At 39.1% G+C, this 9,806-nt stretch overlaps 1 pseudogene across 1 annotated transcript; it reads left to right on the forward strand.

The window, feature by feature from the left end:
• Window positions 1-2,226: 2,226 nt before the first annotated feature.
• On the forward strand, window positions 2,227-2,968 carry LOC306652802 (phosphomannomutase 2-like; annotated as a pseudogene). The gene has a single exon. The product of its transcript is annotated as a phosphomannomutase 2-like (transcript).
• The last annotated feature ends 6,838 nt before the right edge of the window (window positions 2,969-9,806 follow it).

A 9,806-nucleotide genomic window follows, 5' to 3' on the forward strand; every position in this document is an offset into this window, starting at 1 on the left:
TGCTTCAGACAAGATATTCATGTGAAGAAAAAACTCAATAGAAAGTGTAAGGATGGACTGGGGATATAGCTCAGTTATTAGAGTGCTTGCCTTGTAAACAAAAGGCATTGGGTTCAATCCCCAGCACCACAAAAAAAAAAAAAAAAAAAAAAAGGAAAGAACAGCAAGATAGGAGAATATTATTACACTACTTCAAATACTGGAGGGACAGTGGAGATAGGAATAAATTTGAAGACATTTTATAGGCAAAATTGAGAAGAACTTGAATTTTGTTTGAGGAGTAAATAGGTAGTAAAAATGAGGAAGAGGGAACTCGACTAAATGACTATGGAACTGGCAATGTTTTAGGAAGAATACCTAATATGCATTCATGTCCTGTGTGCCAGAGAGTATGGGCCACTCATCATGTATATGTGTTCATAATTATCAAATACTAACACAAATCTAGGAGTCCTTTGTGAATTACCAAATTTTTTACCTGGGAAATCATGTCTCATGAAGGTTCATACTTTCCTGTAATCAGAGTGACCAAAGCCTAACTAGTTTTAATGGTTTGAGTGTTTTCTTCAAAGATGGTCCCTAGTATCCAGCCTTTATTCAGTGTGTAAGTCTCACCTCTGTAGTAGGCTCTGTAGATGAAAATATCAATAAAATGGAATCACTCTTTAGGACTTGTGTTCTTGTGAGTGGGCTATAGTTTTCTCAGAGCAGTTCATCTTGTACTTTTTTAAATTATTTTTTATTTAACTTCTAGTTTTTTACAGACTGCATTTTGATTTATTGTACACAAATGGGGTACATCATTTTGTTTCTTGGTTGTACACAATGTAGATTCATACCATCCATGTAATCATACATGTACATAGGGTAATGATGTCTGCCTCATTCCACCACTTTCATACCCCCTCCCTCTCTTTTCCTTCTATATATTCTATAAAGTTCACCCATTCTTCTCTCATTCTCCACCCCCATTATATACCATTCTCCACTTATCAGGGAAAACATTCGGCCTTTGGTGTTTTGGGCTTGGCTTATTTTACTTAGCAAGATATGGTCCAATTCCATCCATTTATTCTCAAATGTCATATATTTTTCTTCTTTATGGCTGAATAGTATTCCATTGTGTATATATTCCAGAGTTTCTTTATTCATTCATCTGTCAAAGGGCTTGTGCTTTTTTAAAATAACAACTTTATTGAGGTGTGATCTTCCCACCATGAAATTGACTTGTGAAGTGGTCTGTTCCAGCTGTAGGTTATTAGCACATCCAAACTGTTGTGCACGTACACCACTGCCTATCAGAAATTTTCCTTTATTCTGAAAGAAAACCCTGTTCCCACTTGTAGTCATTCCCATTTATAACTCTTCTCTATCTACAGAAACCATGAGGCTTTGTCTCAATGATTTGTCCATTCTGAACATTTAATACAGAAGTAATATTTAGTGCATGTCCTTTTGACAACATCCATGACCTGATGTCAGCTCTCTTTTTCTTTTCTTTTGCTTTTTGCTGGTCATCATTATACTTCACTGAGTCATTTCATTGGTCCATTTTCTGACCTGAGTTCTTTGGAGTAAAGAAAAGGCACTCCTTCCTTCAACAGGTATTTGTCAGATGCCTCCTTTATGTCACATTCCACAGGTTCCTGTTCTCACTAAATTCAGTATGATAAAGGTACAATGAGAAACAAGAGAAAAACACACATATGAATGTAATCAAATGGTCAGAGGAGCCCTGTCTAAGGATAAAATATTTATACCAAAATTTGAAAGAGGACCCAGTGACACAAAGAGATGAGGCTAAACATTGGGCAAACCATTTGACGCTAAGGTTGTCAGGAGTCTGGTGAGTTCCAAGGCCTGAAAGGAAGCCAGAGTGGCTGCATTGCTAGTAGGAGGTTGTCCCAGGTGAGAGGAGCAGGGCCATGATCACCTAGCTCTTTTTTGTGAGAAACAGTTTTGGATTCTTCCAGGTGGAGTGCTATGATCTGATTTGGTTTAAGAAACTGTGGCTGCTCTTTGAATAATGAAATGCAAGAGTCAAATTGGAAATACTTAGAAATCTTCTGCATATGTCCTGTCCATTGGCACTGGCAGCCTTGGTTAAGATAGGGAAGAAGAAATAAACCAGAGTGGACATATCAAAAAGCTATGTCAAGGGGTCGTGTCAATGTTGCCGAACCTGGTGCCTGCGTGTCATGTCCAGTGCACTTGGAAACCCTGGACATGGTGGCATCCAACCCAAAACTGTGCCTCTTCAATGTGGATGGGACCCTGATATCCCCATGGCAGAAAAGTACCAAAGAAATGGATAACTTTCTACAAAAATTGAGGCAGAAAATTAAAAGTGGAGTGGTAGACGGGTTGGACTTTGAGAAAGTATAGGAGCAACTGGGAAATGATGTGGTTGAGAAATATGATTTTGTGTTTCCAGAAAATGGCTTGGTTGCATACAAAGTTGGGAAACTATTGTGTAAACAGAATATTCAAGGTCACCTGGGTGAGGCCCTGATCCAAGACTTGATCAAATACTGCCTGAGCTACATTGTAAAAATTAAAAATCCCAAGAAAAGGGGAACTTTCATTGAATTCTGAAATGGGATGTTGAATGTGTCCCCTGTTGGAAGAAGCTGTAGCTAGGAAGAATGCATTGAATTCTATGAGCTGGCAAAAAAAGAAAATATATAAGATGAACTTTTGTAGCAGATCTGCAGAAGAAGTTTGCAGGCAGAGGCCTCACATTTTCTATGTGAGGTCAGATCAGCTTTGACATCTTTCCTGATGGATGGGACAAGAGATATTGCCTGAGACATGTGGAAAATGATGTTATAAGACCATTTATTTCTTTGGAGACAAAACCATACCAGGTGGCAATGCCCATGAGATCTTCATTGACCTGAGAATTGTAGCATACACCGTGATGGCACCCAAGGATACATGCAGGATCTGTGAAGAGCTCTTCTCCTGAGGGAGAATTGGAGGGGGGTCCCTTAGGGCTGAAACCACAGCCTCTTCTCACATACCCACTCCCAGCTAACTGTCTGCACTGTCCAGTTGTGGAGTGGACACTGGCCACACTAGGCAGCAAGGTCACCCTCCACCCCCTGCAGGTTGTGCCCTTCTTTCAGTGCCAGAAGCATCCAGAAGGGAGGGGATAAGACTCATCAAGAAAAGAATTTGTCCCCCATCCTCAGCCTATGACCTACCTCATACTGGCACATTGTCACTGTACACATGGGTTTATGGAAACTTTGTCATTCAGGAATAATTCAGAAAGGATAATTGTGCCTAGGCTTACCCTCTTTAAGGATCTTGAGAAACCAAAACTGTTAGTGCTTGGGCCCCAGTATAGATACCAGAAGGGGACGTTTGGTGATTAGAAAGGACAGCTGTCCACACTCACCCCTGGGACAGCAGCTGGAAATGCCTCCTACCTCATGTGCCCTCCTGAGCTGAGCAAGAGCGGTGCTGGGATGCTTCCTGCTTGTGACCCAGACCTCTGGTGGCCTGCCAGACTGCTGGCCAAGACCAACTGTCCCATGGGGTCTGCACTTGGGCTGGCTCAGCACTCAGGTGGCATTCACTACACTGAACAGCCTAGCCACTCTCAGATGAGAGACCTTGCCCTGGAGGTGGGGTCCGCTGCAGACCAGAGCAGCTCATTGGGGCTGGCATCAGACTTGACCAAGGGCACCCTCTCCTGAGAGGACCTAGTTCCTCAGGCATCCATACAGGAATGAGCCATGTCTGCAGTGTCTGCTTCTTCCTGTGCCTTCACTTGAGGGTGGAAGCGCTGTTGCCCTCCCCTCCCCTCTACCTTCTGGGACTGAAGGGAGCCCCATGCCTCCAGAGAACCAAGCTTTCCCAGAACGGGTTCAGCATCTGAGCCTTTGGCATCCCCACCCCACCCCAGGGCTGAGCACTAGGTGAGCCCCACTGCCTAGCCTGGGGCAGGGCAGTGAGCCAGCAGCAGCTGCAGGCCTGCCCTTGGCCCCACATGGGCATGTTCTCAGCAACTTCAGGACCAGACATCTTGTCATCTGCCCTTGCTGGATTTTGGAAATGGTACTGTAATGATCTTTCAAAATAAAGTGTAGCACATTAAAAAAAAAAAAAAAAAGCTATGCCAAAATGAGAATGGACAGGTCTTAAAGATGTGTTGAGTGTAAAGTGGAGTTAGGGCCTAATTTGAGCTCTTTGGTATACATTTCTCTAAAGTTAAGAAATTTGGATTCAAATGGCTTTGAGACATATATGAAAACCCTACACAGAAAGATTAACTGGACATTTAAATACACACAGGTCTAGAGCTCACAGGAAAGCTGGGACTGGATAAGCAGACATGGGATTTATCACTGTGGAGGGAGTACTTGAAACCATGTTAGTGGACAAGCCCTTCTAGGAGGAGATTCTAGAGAGAAGAGATGCAAACTCCAGTAAACTACATTCATAGAAGAACAGAGACAAGATATTCAAGATGCACAAGAGTGCAACTGGGGATAAGGTATCAGGTGAGCCTGGTGACATGCAGCCACCAGGAAGCAGGCTTTTCAACCAATTCCAGCTTTGTTGAGCAGTCTTGAGTCAATAGAAAGCGAATTCATTATAAAAGAAATGAATAAGAAGTCAACAAAGCAGAGGTGGGGTTTGGGAGCCATGAGGAAGAAAAATGAGAAGAGAGAAGGGGAATGGGGAACCTGTTTTCATAGCATTCATTGTGTTTAGGTAAAAACTGAACATAACAGACTCAGTTAAGAAAATATCCAGTTGAGAAAATATCCAGCTCCACCCTCAGCAAATTTATAAATTGAAAAGCCCCCTGGGGAAAAAATCTGTTGTGAAATGATTAGAATGTTAAAATTAGACAACCATTGAAGCACGAGTTTATGCTTCACCCAGAATGAATTTTTATGTTTTAATGCTTGGTTTTATTGCTTGCTGATGGTATTGCGCTGTTTTACCATGGAAGGTTATAAGTAAGGGGTTATCCTTAGAATTTTCTTAGCTTTTGAGAACATGGATCTTTCTTTCTTCAGTCTGGATTTACCCCTTATTAGAAGATACAAATTATTATATCTGAGAGATAATTTATGTCCTCTGGCGATATACACAATGTGTATATTTTACAGTTGGCATCTATAACAATGTATGAACCAATTTCAAGAATGGCCTATGCTGAGTTATTTTGGTGTTTAGAAAATCACCTTTATGAAGGCTGTGCTCATGGTCTTTTGAACACCTCTCTTTCAATCTATGAAATCATTGAGAACTCATTATTGCCCAAGTTAGTGACCTAAGATATTATTAGCCTGTGCTTTGTAGAATTTGGCATTCTCTCTTCAAATCTATCATGGCAAGTACATTGAATAACTAAGTCACTCTCAATTCTTTTATTACCTTTTATTTTATTTTTTATTTTCTATTCCAATAGCTTTTCATTTTTAATTTATTTATATTGTAAACAAATGGGATACATCTTGATTGTCTGTTGTATATGAAGTAGAGGCATACCATTTGTGTAATCATACATTTACATAGGGTAATCGTGTTTGAATCATTCTGTTATTTTTCCCTCCCATCCAATCTTCCCACCCCTCTTTTCCCTGTATACAGTCCCTTCTTCCTCCATTCTTGCCTCCCTCCCACACCCCATTAAGAGGAAATCATAATCTTGTTTGAAGCACTGAATATGGGTTAAACTTACTGAGTTAAATTTCAGTTAAATTTAAAAATTTTATTTGTATAAACGAATGTGAAACAATATTCATGTTAATTAAATTTGAAGAGAAAGGAGGTGATGGCAACCTGCCTTTGGCTTATCTTTGATCCTTTGTTGTGAGTGGACTGTCTAGTTATTCATCTATTACACTCTTTAAGAACTTCAATAAATTGTAAATGCCCTTAGTACAATTTAGTCATTTTTTTGGCCTTGTGAAGAAATAAATAATTGTGGCAGTCATGAAATTTTTGAGTAGTATCTATTGATTAAATTTTTAAAAATAGTATTCCTGAATTGTTCATGGAAAATGTCCCTGATTTAGTACAATTTTTTTATCTTACTATTCTTCTTAACATCTTTAGGAATATATAACTAGTAAATATTCAAAAGAGTCAATGATAAAAATGGTAGTTAAGAATGTGATTTTGAAAATCAGACTGCATGGGTTTGAATCCTGTCTCTGACACATAATGGCTTGTGTCCTTGGGCACAAGACTCAGCCTCTCAGGATAAAATCTTCCATCCCTCTGAGGACAATACCTTTGTCCACTGTCTCCAAACTGAATATACTACCTCCATGTTATTAGATTGTTTCAGTATCACATATTTTTTTATCAAATAAGCTTGTTTTAATTAATAGTGGCCCAAAAGCGTATGGATAGTAATGCAAAGGAGGCACCAGGGCATAAAACATTAAGAATGGATTAACTCCAGTACTCTGTGGAAACAGTGAAGCTACCTAGGAAAAATCACTGGGGAGTGGTATTTGTGTTCATGGTTTTAGATATCCATTGGGGGTCTTGGAACATATCCCTGGGGATCAGGGGGAGAGGCTTCTATATTATTACTTTTTTGAGTATTTCTAACAAAGGTAGGGACAATGTGGAAATAATCTGTTGTTAGTTCAAGCAACTCTAAGAAAGAAAAATTTCATTTTTGTATATTTGATTACCCTCATGCCATTTGGATGTGTAAAAATTATTGCTTTAATCCTTTTGTGAACAAGAGTCCAATTTCTTAATAACAGTATGTAGAAAGGAACTGATGAATTAGTACTGAAATTCTGTGAGATGAGTAGTAGCTTATGCAGGTTTTTAAAGATATTACCTGATCCAGATACAGTGTACACATCTATATTCCCTGTGTCTCAGGAGGCTGAGGCAGAAGGATCACAAGTTCATGGAAAATTCCTGGTATGTTCCTTGGTATGGAAAAGGGAGTGAGAAACTTACCTTCTCTTTGCTTCCTTTCCTTGCCTTACACATTAACCTCAAAAGTGAAACAACTAATGTTTTGCCCTCTGTTTCATCCACATATGTCTCATGCTAGCATGCTAAAGTTATGTAATCTAACTGTAAGTGTGTGTGACTGCATAGATGCACATATATGCATCAGAAAACAACTACATCCATTTGATTTCACTTTGGACCTTAATAATTAGATGTGATAGTTTTAATTTGATAATTAAATAAATAATGTTCTTCCCATATTTTAAAACATATTACAGTGTAAAATTATTTGATTCTTGCTGTGTCTCAAGTAAAATAATATTGATTTTTAGTTTATGATTTGTATTGAAATTAAATTATCTCACATCAGAGAAATGAAAATCCATGTTTTTGTCTCAAAGTAGAGCAGTTTCAGGTGGAGAATAAACAAGCTGAAACTTGTTTCTTACATACCCTTACCCCTTTTAACATTTTTACCTAAAGAAAATGTTTAAGAATTAGGATTTATGCTTGGAATCTATCTCCATTGTCTCCTGGTTTTGTTGCTTTACTGTGAATCATTTCTATTAGAAATTTCTGCTGGTTATGAAGGATACATATACCACCAAAAAGGAGATGAGGAGGAAAGAAAGACTGTTTAGACCATATGTCTAGAGGCTGCGTGTGTGAGTGTAGGGTCACCAGCTCAGTCTAGTTCATCCTAGATTGCCTCAGATTTTACAGTGAATGTTTTCTTAGTCCATGAGCAAACAAATGTGGTTGGCCAACCTGACTGTTTATAGCTCCTGGGGGCATAAACATACCTTATTGTAATTGTGTCTTTACTATTGTTAAAGGTTCCACATCTTGAAGGGAGTAGGGGAAGTAATAAAAATCTAAGATTAGCTAACTATCCTATAAATGCTAGGCAAGGTTGAAATATTTTGTGAATAGAACTAAATTTAAATTCAAAGCACTTCTCTTAGTAATATATCATTGTCACTACTAAAAGAACTTGCTGCTGATTCCATTTATAGAACATTATTGAAATATGCAAATTGAAGGTTACTGGGTATTAGTGAAGTAATGGAGTGTCAAAGTTGAGTGGACTACAGAAAGGTAGATCAAAGGAGCCTTGTGGCCATGAAAATTCTCTGCCTTGACTGTTACAGCAGCCTTCTGGTCAGGTGTCCAGGGTTGATTTTACAAACTGTTAGAACTTCAGAAAATTGTGTAAGGGGACATAGAATCTGTGAATTATTATTACTTAAAACTGTTCATCAATTTCCAGTTATTCAAGAGCTTAGAGAATGGGAATGGGTGGAGGAACATGACACCTGCTAATACTATTAGAAAACATTTTATTCCAAAAGACTAGATGGTTCCTAAAATGGGACTCCTGTAGAAAGTATATGTACCTGTTCTTGGGGGCAGGCAGTGTATTAAGAGCTTTAAGACCTTAGATGATTATTATGGTGACAGCACAGTCACTGCTTAATTCCTGTTTGATGCTGTGCACTCCAATTTCAGCGTATCACTATTTCAAAACTGCAGAGACTTCTGAATACTCCTTAGGGATATAATGCAACTCCCTCAAGCCCTGAAGTGCAGTGAAGTAAACAGGAATACATAGTCAGTACAGTCTGGTGATGCAGAACCTGGGCTCAGACAGGAAACTAGGGTTCGCATCTCAGCTCCACCTCCTCTTGTTTGTATAATCTTTGGCAAATCAGTTATTGTTTTGGGCTTCATTTCTTACATGTAGTATGAGATCAGAGAAGTCAATTTTGTCTCTATCATAGGGCTGTTATGAAGAATAAATGAGATAGTGAAAGGACATCATAAGTGCTGTGCAGGTGCCAAATTTGCTGCTCTTATTACTGGAAGCATGTATAGTAGTGCTGCACAGGAACCAAGAGATAGATTTTATTTTGCTTTCAATGATTGATTTTTAGAAAGACTCAGCCTTCCATGACTTTGTCTCCTTCTGCAAAATCTCAGTATGTCTGAGTAGGTGACAGGTGAACAGCCTTCCAGTTTCCAATTTCCTGCATAATGAGGTGAATATTTTAGAGGCAAGATAGGCATGGATGAAATCACAGGCTGCAGTCTCCCAGGCCTCCATTTAACTTTTGTCTCTGCCTCAGTTCTGAGCCATGCATTCCTCACTGCCCATTCATATCTTGTTCCCTCTACTTTCCTACTAGAATGGAGTTTTGTTCTGAAAAGCATGTGGAAATCACAATTACTACTACTTTTCTACTTCTTTTGTTAGTACTACTGTTACTCTACTAAAACTACTGCCCAAGAGGTAAATCCACCAGTGTCCCCACCCTCTGCCTGTCTTCTGTTTCTCCAGTTAAAATTTATTGCAGTACATCACTGATTTATTTACATCTTGACTGAGATTCTTTTCCAGTTCTATGAGTAGATTTGAGCAATTGCGAAAGAGACCATGGAGCCTGCAAAACCTAGCTCTTTGCTGTCTGGTTCTTTGTGGAACATGTTTGTTGAACCTTCATATAAGAAAATTAGAACAGCTGTGTCCTTCAGCTTCCTGTTTTCCCTCTCACCTGTGAGGATTATATGGTCTGTGTTTCCCTCCTCCCTTTTCCTGCTGGGTTGTATTCAGTTGTTTATAGATGGTATTGGCTTAAGATCTGCGATTTTGTTGCCACCATTATTCTTTCATCCACCATTTTACAACCTAGATAGTTGTTAACCCACAAAAATCTACTACCTATGAATAGTTCTCCAGCCATTCTCTCTGTCTCTCACCCTTGTGTGCAGACACTCTGTCTGCTTAATAAAATCTCTTGTGCAAGTTTCCACATCAGGAATGGTTTCTGGGTGCTTTCATTTGTGCCATGATTTGGGTG

This window comes from Sciurus vulgaris (assembly GCF_902686455.1).
Source record: "Sciurus vulgaris genome assembly, contig: HiC_scaffold_604_arrow_ctg1, whole genome shotgun sequence".
In the NCBI taxonomy this organism is placed as follows: Eukaryota; Metazoa; Chordata; class Mammalia; order Rodentia; family Sciuridae; genus Sciurus; species Sciurus vulgaris.